At 38.6% G+C, this 13,488-nt stretch overlaps 2 long non-coding RNA genes across 2 annotated transcripts in view; both read left to right on the top strand.

Moving 5' to 3' along the window:
- Window positions 1–1,881, top strand: part of LOC121340704 — a 107,234-nt gene extending 105,353 nt beyond the window's left edge. Inside the window, exon 6 of the long non-coding RNA XR_005953345.1 lies at window positions 925–1,881. This is a non-coding gene — a long non-coding RNA (uncharacterized LOC121340704). The remainder of the gene's footprint in view (window positions 1–924) is intronic.
- A 1,015-nt stretch (window positions 1,882–2,896) lies between these two features.
- Window positions 2,897–11,407, top strand: LOC121340706. Its single transcript, XR_005953347.1, has 3 exons — window positions 2,897–2,939; window positions 8,491–8,718; window positions 11,289–11,407. It is a non-coding gene; the product is annotated as an uncharacterized LOC121340706 (long non-coding RNA).
- Window positions 11,408–13,488: the final 2,081 nt, after the last annotated feature.

Raw genomic sequence — 13,488 nt, 5'->3', positions numbered from 1 at the left:
TTTTGATGATTTGATATTTTGTTATGATCATTTCTAGCAGGGACAATGTTTTGCAACACCATATTAATGATAATAATAAATAAAACCATACTCCCTTTTCTGTCCCAAAAACAACCTCTACAATGGTTATTTACCCAAGGGGTCTTGTGGGGCTTCTAAGCTTTTACAGTTGTCAGGGTCAGTGCAAGACAGACTGCCGAAAGAACCAGGTACCTGTAGTGCCACTTCTGTGTTTCTCTTCCTCCCCCTCACCCAAATCCTGACTTTAGGGAGGGAGCAGATATTTTTTTCTTATGTGCCTGGCTTGCTGGGAGAGCCACATAGCTGTGGTCTGTTTGCTCAACATTAGCTGTTCTGCCCAAGTGTGAAAGCAAGCATGGAGTGTAGATTCTCTCTGACTTCTGTGGGAGCTGGAGCAGATCCATGAAGAATGCTACTGTTTTCAGCACTTCCCTTGCTCTGCCTAAGACCAGGCACGCTGAGATATGAATGTTGTTACAGCTGCCACATACTATATATAAGCCTCATGTTGATGATTATTGCTTTAAACTAGGAGGTCTTTGTTGAAAAATGTTTTCTTCCCTCTAGAATCTACTAGGTTGAGTTATACTTAAAGTAATGCTTTCTATTTTTATTGCTGTTAACAGTGTACCTGGAATTTACATAATATCACAGTTTGTATTTATTAAAAATACAGTTTATTTATTTATTCATTTGTTTGTTTGTTTATTTATTGTGCAGACAGCTTTATAGTACGGGAGAACTAGACCCAAATTATTTGAAACAAATTCACCTATTCATTTTTCAATTGTTCATATTATTTTCTGGTTTGGTTTCTTCAACACTTCTAGTGCATCTGTTTCAATCCACTCCCTCAATTATAGTGCTTTTCTTTAAAATATAATGAACTCTGTTGCATTTCAGAGAGCTGCATGGTCAACTCATGTCACTTCTGTCACCCTGCTGAATGCCACGTCACACTGCCAATGCTTGGGAGCACTGACTGCTGGCTTCTGCAAGACTGGAAGGAAAGGAAGACCTGGACACATTGACTACATCTAAACTATTAAACAAAATTAGTCAGAGAATTTTCCTGGAGGCCAGCTGGCGTGAAATAGCTTGAATCCACACAGCTAAACTCCCTTGCTCTCCAAATCATGGTGGCCACATCCAAAATATCTGTTGGTGCCTGACCTGGGTCAATACCCAAGATGTGCTTTGGCAGTGTCTGGAAGAGCATTAGCAGTCTTGCACCAAAACCATGCCAGGGACCAGTTTAGTGGGATGTATGGTTTCAGGCCCATGCCTTGCTGGTCTTTTTTAGTTTAATATCAGAGGGAAACCTCAGTAATTCTGCCAGGAGTCAACAGGAAACCCCTTCTGGCCTCAGCAACCAGAAGCTGCTGAGAAGTATAATCATGATGTTGTTCACCTCCTTCACATTTGGATTATTTTTCTCATTTTATTTTTTACCAAATGAGCACTGAAAATATTTGAAATCTCATTGAGTAATAAAATTGGGTTGCTACCTGCACAAAACTTGTTGGTTTTGAACTCCTAAGAGATTTTTCATACAAGCTGAGCTTCTGGAAAAGGCAGCTTCAGCTCTTCTCCCTGATGAAGGGTCTCCTATGGCTTTGAGCAAGTTGCTAAGAGCTTGTGTGACCAGTGCCCTGTTTGGATATAGGACTAAAAAGCAATGAGGTGGTAAGATACAAACATATCATTTGCTTGAGGTCACCTAAGCATGCTGAACTGATGTGAACATAAAACTCCCCTTGATTTCTGTGGCAATTTATTTCATGTGTCTGGGAAGGCAATTTATTTTAAACCCTGCAAAAAGGACATCGAGTACGTTGTTATATCAGGATCTTTCCAGAGTCAGAGCTCTGGGGCTGGGTTTGGATAAGCCTGATATGTCCTTCATACAGTGGGAGGTAGTGGAGAGCTCATGCTCTGTGTTTCTAGAGCTAGCTCTGTGCAATAGTACCCCGATTATCCCATGGAACAGTTCGGTGTTATACTTCTGCCTCCATCAATATAAATCAGAATCAGGCAATTCATTCCTGAATCTTTTTCTCTATTCTGAAGAAAAATGGCAGTGAAGGCTGAGTAGTTTTAAAAAGCTCATCGTACAAAATTATTGTATTAGGCTATGCTGTATTACTGAGATTACAGAAAATTACCTACGTGTATTGAATTAAACCATGATTTTCCAATGATCTCAGCAGCAGCAGCAGAACTGGGACAATTTAATCATTGTGTTATCAGTTTGGTAAGTAACTACTATACTGAATTGCTGCTCAGAATGAAAAAAATGGTATTGTTTTATCCAGAAACGAGCCCTTATTTAACTTTCAGCACTAGCCCTAACTTTTCTTAGACCTCAGGCATATATTTGAATTTCTGAAGCTGACAGGTACTGATTTCAACAACATATGGAGCAATGCATGTTTTGCCTCAGGTTTGCTACAGGATGAGTGTGCTCTTAATTAATGTGGTCATTTAATGTACAGCACCTTGCTGAACTATTAGAATTTGATTGCTTTTACCCAGTGTTCCTTTTTGGGTAAAAAGTCTGTTTTATAATTCACCTATTCATGGATCAGTCTCATAAAGGAGGTTATAGAGCCCTACACATGTATATTCATACCTGGCCCAGGCTGTGCAAATCTTATTTAATGAAAATGTTATGAGGCAAAGAATCAAGTTGTTGCCCAGAATGATATACTGAGAAATGGGTATGTTTTTCTCTCAGCTGGATTTTGAAAAGCAGGAAGTATGGTAAAGCAGAGGAGGAACATTTAACCTTATCTAATTTTGCTTCCCTTTTCCTTCCCTTTTCTGTCTTGCCCCTCAGTCTTCAAGCACTCTCCCATGGACGCTTGCATATGGCAGTGGCTCTACTCAGACCTACTGAGACCAGTGCCTCAGTTAAGGTTTGTAAGGCCATAATGTGTTTATTTTTGCAGTCTGATCTTGTGAGAAACTGAGGAGGTCTTGCATCTCCCTCCTACTGATAACAGTGGTGTTGAAAGAGCTCAGTGTATTCCAGGGCAAAGCCTTGGAGACTGTGGGTTAGAGAGCTGCTAACTCTCCTTTGGAAGTACATGCAGATTCCTTTGGCCTTCACTGGGGGAAAGCCTGGCTCCCCACTGAAGAAAAAGAAAAGAAAACAACAAAAACATAAGATACAAACCCCCAACACAATAGTTGTGGTGGTCCAAATAAAACATAAAAACCCCAGTCTCAGCCCAAGCACTCAGTCTAGGGAGGCTTTGGAATTAGGGGCTTGAAGCCCTACCCAGGGATGAGTCCATGGTCTCTTTGTGGAAGAAGGGTACAGGCTCTGGCCATGCTTAAGTGGGCTTTGGTGTGCAAGGATGTAGCCCAGTGGCTGGGGCTGGTAGTCCGTGCCTGCTGGCTCAGTGCTCATTCACCCTGCACAGGCTCTGAGCTGTGCTCTGCAGCCATCACCCCAGGTTTCATCTCAGGCTCTTTTTGACCCTTTTTGGCTGTTTTAAAGCTGGATCCTTTCAGCTTATATTCTCTCTCAAACAATTCCCTCTCCTCTTCCCCGCCCCTTCTCTACTTCCACAACTGAACTCACTTTTCCAAACTCCCCATTCCACCATCTATCCACTCCATATGTTTATATTTTCCTGTTGATGAGGCATGGCATACTGACCTGCTTGGACAGAGCTCCTTTATCACAGAGGTAAACATGATGTCCCCCTCACATAGAGTTTCTATCATGTGTGACCTTTCATCTTGAACTGCCATGACCTTTTTTTTTATTAATGCTGTACTGTGCTGCTTGCAGAAGCCAGGAAAGAAAATCTTTTGTTTCTAGATAGAATACTGCTAAAGGACATGATACGGTCTTGTTTTTAATCCAGCTAATTAAAATCTGCATGTGCAGTGTAACTGAGAATGAAGCCTTCGCCCACCACTTTCCCACAGGCAGGGAATAAAGGCCTTTAGTGCAGCAGCAGCTAGCCACCCTTGGATAACAGAGAACAGAGACCACAATTCATCCCAGCTTTCCTTATCATATTCGCAGAGGGCTTTCCCCTCCCTCCCTCCCTCCCTCTTTTCCTCCTCCTCTCGCTCCATGGAATCACTTACTGTAGCTATGTGCCTCTATATATCACTGCAGAATGCAATCAAGTTAAAAATATGTTAGATTGCATTTATCTATGCTCCAGTGAGCTTCAAATATAATTCATTTCTAGTAAAAAAAAAAATAAAAGAAAGAAAGAAGGGGAGTGGGGGGAAGGGAGAGAAAGAAAAAGAAAGAGAAAGAAAAAGTGTCTATTTCTAATCAAATGTCAACCCTACTTATTTTAAAACAGTTCTGCCAAGAACTAACTGAATATCACAGTTTAGCAATTCACACTTTTGTATGTTCATTATGTTGACTTTTTTGGATTTACTGGATGGTTGTGGTTATTACTAAAGCTGCCTTTTGTGTGTGTGTGTGTCTGTGTGTGTGTGTCAGGGAGAGGGTGCCGTGCCATGGGATTTTTTTCTTATGAAACATTTTCTTGGTTAGTTTTTCTCTTGGTGGCTTTTGTTGGGTAACTGAAGTGGGGAGGGAGGAGGAAAAGGAGGGCAGCCTGGTGGGAAGGAGCAGTGAGGGCAGAATGGGAATCACTAAAATTGAGCCCCCACCTGTTTTCTCTTTCTTCAAGTCATGTTTTATATGATGATGATGAGATCATCAGGATGCATAAAAATGTGCCAGGAGATTCAAAACTTGGAAGGAGATTGTACAACATGAGTAGAAAATACATTTGAGTGCATGTGCAGAATCCCTTCCCCCAGAGAAGCACACAAACAGGCTTTCTGTGGTCATTCCCTGGTAACCCACACAAAGAGCTGCTCAAACAGCTGTGCCTTTGGCTGAGCACCATCCGTGGGGCTGCTGTGGAAAATGCTGATTTTGGGGCATTAACTTCCCCAACACAAATTCAGAGAAATATACTTACAGTTATTAATGGAAGGGATTGTGAATCCTGAATAAATTATTCCCTTTATTTACCTTAACAAAAGATTCATATGTGCATTTTACTCAGTGAATGATTGAAGATATATGAAAAAGTGATGTTTTGAATTCCAATACAGCTTATTAGGTGACATCACTCTAACTAAAGTACCTGGCACCACATTTTAAAAATATCTAAATATTTTGAAAACAGAGCACAGTATGATTAAAAAATGTCAGAAGTACTGTGCTGCCTATATAAGCCATGTTGGTCAAGCACAAGAGTGCTTTTCATCAAAATTTGGTTATCTTATGCTGAAAATTTGGCTATCTTATGCTGAACTTAAGCAGGAATAGAGATCTGTACACTTTTCTGCTTTTACTACCTATAGAAGGACAATATTAAATAAGAAATAGCTATTACTATACTTGTATAATTCTGATATATTATGTTTCTATACCATGGCATAAGTTTTTATGTATTTTGGAATTAGTGTCAAATCAGTAAAACAGTGGTAGCCAAGAAGACATTTATAAGTATTTTACCAAGTTAAGGTTTTCTGTTTCTCATCTTTTGAGGAATATATTCAATAATTGCTTTTTAACAGTGACACCTACTTTGACACACTGAAAAGGTTGTTAATGTCAAGTCACATATTTGATATGAAATTAGTGTTTGCATATTGCATAAGCAATATAAGATTTATGAAGCTTCAAGTATTCCATTTAAGTGGGCTACTCCTAATAAATATGGCATTTGTTACTGTTGCTTAGTCTTCCTTTGACATAAAATTAATTTGTATTTTGGGGAGACAATTACAATTTTTATGGGCATAGCCAATGTTAACTTATGTCTTGCAATTCCATGTAACTATTAACATAAATTAGGGTGGTGATTATTATTTTTGTCACTAATAGCTGTTGTTGTAGAGCACTTTTTAAGGAGAGGGCACATAACAAGAACTGAAAATCAACACATTGCTATGTTAGTCACACATGGCAAGCAGCATGGCATAAATTCCCTCTGAAAGTTACTGAAGGATGCTGAACATCAGGGCATGCTAAAGGTCAGGCTTAATAATGGGGCATAAATCTCAGATGCCCACAGTGAACATCTAATATAATGAAAATCAGGATGTCTTTACTAAGTCCCTAAACTGCTTTATGCACTCAAAGCTACATGCACAAAGTTTAGCTTGTGATAGGACCCAGAAGTGTTCAGGAGGTTCTTGTCAATACATTTAAAGAAAAGAGGATCAAAATAACATTCTGTAATTTCACATGTGGGATCTGAACCTGCACTTCTGATGTTCTGATTCATCTGTGTCATCAGCAACAATTTAGAGGGTTTCCTTGTTGGTGATTCCATGGAAAATAAGGCTGTGACAGGAGGCCATACCTGAAATTTTTTATCAATTTTTTGATAGTTTTCAATTCCCTTTTCAAATATCTATTTCAGTTTTCAAGTTTTCACTGTTTATACATCTACTTTTTATGCCACATTTTTATTAACCTTGAACACAACAGATATATACTGATCTTTACTAAGAAGATATTCTACACTAAGTGAAAGTTCAGAATATCGATGAGGCTGACATGTCATCCATGGCAGTTATTTAAAATATTCACCTATGGCTGCAGAAAGGTCCCTTTAAAAATGACCGTTCTTCTTTCCTATACTAATCTGATATCAAAGTAAGTACTTAAATCAGTGCCAAAAGGTGTGAAAGGAATAATTGTAATTAAATTCCTTTTGACACTGCAAATTCCCCTCACAATCCAATTCTCAGATTTCACCGCATCCCTTCTTAAGAAAAGCTGGCTAGCCCAATTGTGGAAGAATGTTTTATAAGGCTATGAAACCAAAGGCTGGTTAATCAGGCTCTTTCTGCAAACTATAAAGACCAAGGCAAAAATGCTGCAACCAAACTGATGATTCAGGGGGACAGTAGGAGGCAGCTGCTGAACTCCAAACAGAATGTGAGTCACCTTCTCTATCACTCTTGAATGAAAAAAAAAAAAAAAACCAAACCAAAACAATAATATGATTAGAAATTACTTTCTCTACCCTCAGACTGAAGGAAGACAGTGGCAGCCCATGTGTCCTTGGTTAAATAACTAGATAAGTTTATAACTGGTGGTGGATTGAATGGTGTAGCCACATAGCTCTGGAAATGGAAGAGTAATGTTGACCAAATAATCAAGCCATATCAGGTTTTACCTACTAAGAATAATTCTATGTGAATAAAAACCAACTTGGAACCTGGGATTTAGTCTTCTGCAACAGGGTAGCCACAAAAATAATCCTAATAAGTAATGGGAACACAGGGACAGCACTTGTTAGTTATAAATAATTAATTATCAGCAATAGGAAGCCTGTGGTAGCAGCAGAAGCCCAAGGCTGATGCCAACCAGGTACCTGGAAAATGAAATGTGATATGCACACACCGTGTCTCCTCCCCTCGCCAGGCTCGAGTGAGAGGTATCAACTACTGAAACAGAGCAGGGAACTACTTGCTGAAGGCATTGTAAAGACTTCTTTCTACTCATTTATCCCTTGTTTGTCAGTGAGGTCCCAGGTGTTTTTATGGAACAGGATTATGTGCAGAAGCAGCAAGGTGAGCTTCCATTCAGTTCAGCATTAAGTTGAAAATAGGTCCTTGCAAGCTCTTCTTATCTGCCTGTGGTAAGAAGCCTTGAACCCCTTTAAGGAAAAAACAACAGAAATCCATTTTCCCAAATTCAAGCCTGATGCTGTTTCCATTCATATTGGGTGGATCAGCTTGCCTACATACTCCAACATCAGGTTTTTATCTTTCCCTGCATAAAATAAAGTCCTGAACTATACCTTCTATCCAAAATCAGGAAGACACTTTTGGATAGGTAGAGTATCCAAAGTTCAGTTTTCTGAAATTGTGCCCACAAGCAACTAGCCAGAGTTTGGGTCTCTCAATTTGTTCACTTCCTATGAGAATGGCAGTATTATGACATTTAATATGAATGCAATAATCCAAAGAAACCCAAAATAACATGTTTTGCACGTTTTCTGGTACCAAGGGATTACCATTTACTGCTGCTGTTATTGAGAAATACTAACATACATATATGTAACCTTTCGAATTTTCTCAAAAGAAATGGGAACACGATTATATCTGAGAAAAATAGCTAAATGTATAGTATTGTGACTAAAATAATTTGTGGTTCATCTCAGTTTTACTTTTTTGCATACTAAACATTGAATAAGTTCTCTCTGACAAACAAGTACTATGCATATGCACGGCCCAACACTTCTACCTTGCTCCCTTATCACTGCAGGAGAACTGGGATAATTCTTTTTGCACCAGACCGTTAACTACCACTGCTGTAGTTTTGGGTTCCAAACAGCTGAAATGTGTCAAGTACATCCGTGACAGCTTTAACCTATTGAAAAAAAAATGGACCATCTCTAAAAGTTTCATTTCAAAATTTAGCCAGCATCAAATCTGGCATAATTTGTTTTTCAGAGGTGAAATGTGAGTTCTTAGAAGAAAATACTCCTGAACACTCAGCAGTTGTTGAAGTTTGCCTCTGAGAACATCTTTGGGAAGCACACTGAAACACTCCACAAGAACAAGGGATGCATAAAGCCTACAAGCTCTTTACCAGGTGGAAAAGTCATTCTGTAACAGCTAAGAGATGAAATGAAAGAAAAGAGACCCAGTTCAACACACACATGAACTTTCTGAATGAAGGTAACTGAAAGGTCAAGAGAATAATCTAAGTGATCAGCAAGGTGGTGAGGTACACACCAAAAGTCAACTTCAGGTGTGCTTCTAATCAGCTGCTTGTTTTGAGAGAATATAATTTCAACTTAATTTTTTGCACCTGCAAGTTGGTTATCTGAATTAGCCTGATACTTAACATGTGCCCTGAGAACTTGCTCTCTTTTTTCTGAGACTGTGTTGATCCCTGTGCTTGGGGTCCTGCAGGCTTTGCTTATACATTACAACATTGTATTTTCTTCTCCTTGGCTTGGCTTCCATAAATCTATCAACAAACCTGTAAATTTTTTTGTTTGTTTTTCATTGTCTACCATTTTTTCTTCTGTAAAATGATACCGCTCATGTCTTGAAGGTCAGTAAATGTCCTTTATGTAAATCTGCAAATGCTCATCCAGGTGCTTTGATCTCTGTTTAATGTCTTTCTCTGACTTGCTTTCTTTTAATTTCTAGCTTTAGTATTTTCCTTATCTTTTGTTTCAAATGCTTTCCTTTAGCTAGCAAGACTTTTGGGTTCTGTTCTCTCTTATATTTCAAAGTGCTTGGGACATTTTGATGCTTTATAAAAGTTCTTGCATAAATATGCTGTTTCAGAGACTCAGCTGCTCACACCATGTTTTTTCTAAGAGTTTTTTTGTTTTGGTGGTTGCTACTCTGACAGATGGAATTCTTGACTCTTCCATTTGAATCTGGTAAGTAATCTAAAAGAGCAAGGTGGCCTTGGTATCACTTGTGAGGTTGGGATTTAATTTCTTTCTTTATTTATGAACAACCAAGAACTTAATTGGTTTTTATAGTGAAGGTGGAAATATTGCCATTGAAGCTAAAGTGAGGTTCAGGAGGGACAATTGTTTTAAAAGCAGTGAATTTAGGAGCAAATGTAAACTTTCTTAGTGTGATGAAACATAATGCATTCCTTTCAAGTATGTTTCAAAAAATGCGAAGTTTTAATCATGCTTTGAATTTAGTATTTGAGTTGACTTTTAATCTCTTTGACTTGATTAGCTGTCAAAATGCTATTAATTATAACACTATTTTAAGTTTTTTTTAGAATTTCTTTGTATGCTGCCTTGAAGAAGATCATAACATAAATTCAGGCAATTGTACTACCCTTCTATTTCTAAGCATTTACTCTTGGAATAAATCCTGCTGAAGACCCTGGGAGTAAGGGACAATGTGGTCCATGATGTGGCAGTGTTGCTAATCTTACTTTTACCATAGTTGTGTCTTGCCTGGTATCCTGCTTTATGTCTGTCAGGCTCACTATGGAAATAAATTATCCTTTGTCAATGTCTTGTTGGTAGATTTAAATCTTGGTAGATTTAACTCTTAGAAGATTATTGAGACACAGTTTTCTCTGTAGAAACTCTGCCAATTTGGCTCTGTGGCATCCTGAACATGCAGTCATTTATTATTTTGCTTTTAATGACTATTTCAAAGTAATGCCTTGAACAACCAGTAGACTCTTCTAAATAAAGGTACGACACTTGTTCCCTCCAGTCTTCTGAAACAGTTGCTGTTTGAAATTTTAGTTTCCTCACAACTTGCGTTGTCTTGTGGGTCCAGTAATTTTTAAGAAGTTTCATGTATTGGCAAGTCAAAATTTTGCACAGCTGCTCCTCTTTATTAAAAAAACAAACAAATGCCTCCCCACCCCAAAAAAGCCAACTCCCAAAAAAAATCCCAAACCTAAAACAAAACAATGAAACCCAAGAAATTTTGAGATTAGTAATTCCCTGATGTTCTGAGAAAAGAAAACTGGTGCAGGAAAATAATATAGCTCTCCAACAAAATGCCGCAGATTTTCTAATTTGTTTCTTTATCTCCTTCTATTCCAATGCCATCACTGAGTGTTGTATGAGCTTTTTGCTTCTGATGGACTTATTTTTTTCCATCACCCCTCAGCTTGTGATAAACCCTCCAATTCATGCCCCACCTTCCTGTTCCTGATATGCAGAACACATGTCAAAACAACTGGCCTAATTGGAAATTTAAAAAAAAAGAACCTACCTAAAAAAACCCAAAAAAAAACCCAACCAAAAAATCCCCCAAAAAACTAGAGAGAGAGATACTATGCAATAAAAAATAGACAACTACAAGTTCCAACCCAGTACGAGCTTTAGGGTGATAAAATCGAGATTTTGGAGATTCTAGAGATTCAGTTGTAGTGAGATATTTTTTTGTTGCTAATATAAATTTCTTTGGCTTGTAAAAGATTCAACAGGCCCATGGCTGTTTCTCATTAGTGGTGGCTGTCACTAAAATGAATATGTTGCTGAGTGTTCAGTTTCTGGGAAACGTGGTTGAAACACGAGCAGCTCTCTCGATGCAGAGCTCAGAGTCAGATGTTTTCAGAGGGGATGTTCCCCATTAAGTAATGACAGAGAACCATACGGAATGCATTACAAATCGAAATACTGATTGATGAAGTGCCTGTGGTCAGCTTTCTACAGAAATGAGAATTTTGAACGTATTATCACGTCAGCATGGAATTGATCTCATGTACAATCACATTTTGTTTTCATTTCTTTTTTGCTTTACAGTCTCACACATGCTGTTCCAGATCACGTTTATAGTGAGCAGAACCTCAGACTAAAGGAAATAAAGCATCAAGTTTGAGCTCTGATGTTTCATTGATTTAGCCAAGTTCACAGAAGCCAAATATGTCTGAGTTTGTTCACACAGCTGGTGAGCTATAAAGTCTTTCTCCCAATAGTAAACTTCTCCCTTCCTTCCAAGAGCTGGGAGAAGGCTCTCAGAGTTTGCTGGAGCATGTGGACCTTGGGGAGGGAAAAGTCGGGTTACCTGGTCAGGCAGAGTGGCTCTTGTGTGAGATTGCATTTATGACTAAAAGCTCCTCTTTGTCTTCCCCAGAGTAGATGCTTTCCTTCTTCCACTTAGCTCATTTGCAGGGATTCAGTGAAGAAAATCAACTGATTCATGCTGATTTTAGGTCAAGATTGCTTGATTTGTTTGCATTCAAGTTACTTATTAGCCTAGCTGTAAGTTCAGTTTCAGATACAGTGACCTCTTCTGTTTTACACAGAAAGCAAACAGGGCCGAACGTATGAAACCTGTGCATGCAAATTGCAATGAATGCGTGTCTGAGTCAGAGCATATCTAAAGAAAAATATATAGTCAAATGGTAAATTTAGAACCTTGAGTCAATGAATCTAGCCCTTTTTTTTTTTTTAGCCCCAAACAATTATTAAATGGTGCTTCAGTAAAAGCCTGACCTGCAACAGACTTGGACACATATTTAGCACAGTGTTATGAACACTTAAGTATTTCTGTTCCTGAGATCCCAACGTGAGATTATTAGAGTGGTAAGGCACATCAGATGTGAGAGCCAAGTCTTACTTGTGCCTTCACTAATGGAAACTCACTCAAGTGAATACAGTTGCTTGGTTTACATTTGCACAGCTGAGGCCACGGCTTGGCCTAGGACCTAAAAGTTTGAACATAAGGAAAAAATAACAATCAACTGTCTGCTAATGCCTAGAAATGTGAACAGTGGACTGAATCTAAAATTAAAAATTAGGAGAGACAAATATCAGGCATTCATGTAAAGCACTTGGGTAAAATTTAGGGTTAATTTTTTCCTAATCGCTCATTTCAGGCAATTGGACCTGATTATTCAGAATTGTTAAGAATGCAGAATCCTTTGCTGAGTTCTCTGAAAATGAAATCTTTGAGGCTTACAGCAAAAATAGTCTCCTAGTCCTCTTAAATACATGTGAGTGGGTGGGGTTTTTTTCTAAGAATTAGCCATGGTAAACTCGTTCAGGGATCTGATTTCTGCCCTTCAGACTTTTGCAGATGTTCTTCAAAATGCAAAACAAATGTACCTTCCTGATAAGCAATTTGTTACTTTTCACTTTCTGTTTGTTCATGTCAGAAATGTGCATTGGTATGTAAGCAAACAATAGTGTTTAAGTGCTTAATTATTTCAAAGGATAAATAAATGTGGAATAATATGAGGAAATATTTACAAGCAACTGCTCAGGGATATCAGATTTCGAGTTATCTGTAGCCTTCCTAATTATTTCAATGTTCTTGTATTATTAAAGATATAATGCAGATATCATAGTGATAGTAATGATAAGTAATTAGCTGAGATTCTACTACCTTTCAGATATTTAAGTCAAAAAAATACTGGAAGTCTTTTTGACAGTGATGGTTAATCTTTGGCAAGAGATACGGACTTTTGGTGGAGCTGAAGGTCTTCCTGGCCTGAGGAAGGTTGAGAGAGCTGGAGCTGTCACTCAGATTGCCTTCCCCATGTACAGTTTTCTTACCATATGAAAGACCCTGCAGTCTTCATGTTTCTTCAGCCCAGCACTATGAGCTCTGCTCTCAGAAATGTTGCAATTGTACTTTTGGTACTGTCCAGGAATTGCAAGTTTGAGCTTAGATTGGGCACAGACTAGGAAAGACTCACTGAGCTTTTACGTGGCATGAGGTTCCAATCTCATGAATCCTGCTAGTCTTGGAGGATCAAATATCCCAAAGTCCTCACTGAGACTGCTTTCCCAGTCCAAGATGAGCAGTAGTTGTGGTCTTTATCTGAACAGGACAGCATCTTGGGTGAGAAGAGGGAAAGGTTGATGGTGTTTTGCTCAGACCTTGTGTGTATCTCAGGAGGATTGTCAGTCCCACAGTATGGTCTATGGGATAGGTGATTGAGACTTTGCTGCCAGAAAGACTAATTAGTAGTGGACTGGGTGCACACATGCACATTTC

The sequence above is a fragment of the Onychostruthus taczanowskii genome, unplaced genomic scaffold, assembly GCF_017590055.1.
Source record: "Onychostruthus taczanowskii isolate IOZ18803 unplaced genomic scaffold, ASM1759005v1 scaffold42, whole genome shotgun sequence".
Lineage (NCBI taxonomy): Eukaryota > Metazoa > Chordata > Aves > Passeriformes > Passeridae > Onychostruthus > Onychostruthus taczanowskii.
The sequence above is the reverse complement of the archived record's forward strand: the minus strand, read 5'-3'. Positions and strand labels throughout refer to the sequence as shown.